Raw genomic sequence first — 480 nt, 5'->3', positions numbered from 1 at the left:
CAAGGGTTGGCCACTTGTCTAAAGTGACAAACCACAACTGCCCAGGAAAAAGTCCCTTAGTCTTGTGAGGGAAGTGGACCTGTTTCCTTCAAGGAGAGAGGATCAGGAGCCACAGGAGAACGGTTCTCAAACTTGAGCACGCCTCAGACTTCCCTGGGAGGTTTGTTAAAACACATTATGGGTCCCATTCCAGAGATTCAGATTCAGTGGGTCTGGGGTGGAGCTGGTGGGAGGTCAACGGGAGGTCAACGGGTCACCCGGAACCTCTGCCCGGACTTCATCCTGAGGCCGCAGTGCTTCAGGGGCCCCGTTCTGTGGCAACCTCTTTGCTTTCTTTGCTTTGTCTGTCCTCAAGTTGGTGAGGCCTGAGGCAACTAGGTCAAGGAGCAAAGACCACGCGGTGACAGGCCAGGAGGCCGGCTTTGGCAAGGGTGGGACTGTGAGCAGGGCTCACCGGAAGCAGCTGCACCAAGGCAGAGC

Source organism: Herpailurus yagouaroundi, unplaced genomic scaffold (genome assembly GCF_014898765.1).
Source record: "Herpailurus yagouaroundi ecotype Mexico unplaced genomic scaffold, PumYag 221, whole genome shotgun sequence".
In the NCBI taxonomy this organism is placed as follows: Eukaryota; Metazoa; Chordata; class Mammalia; order Carnivora; family Felidae; genus Herpailurus; species Herpailurus yagouaroundi.
The sequence above is the reverse complement of the archived record's forward strand: the minus strand, read 5'-3'. Positions refer to the sequence as shown.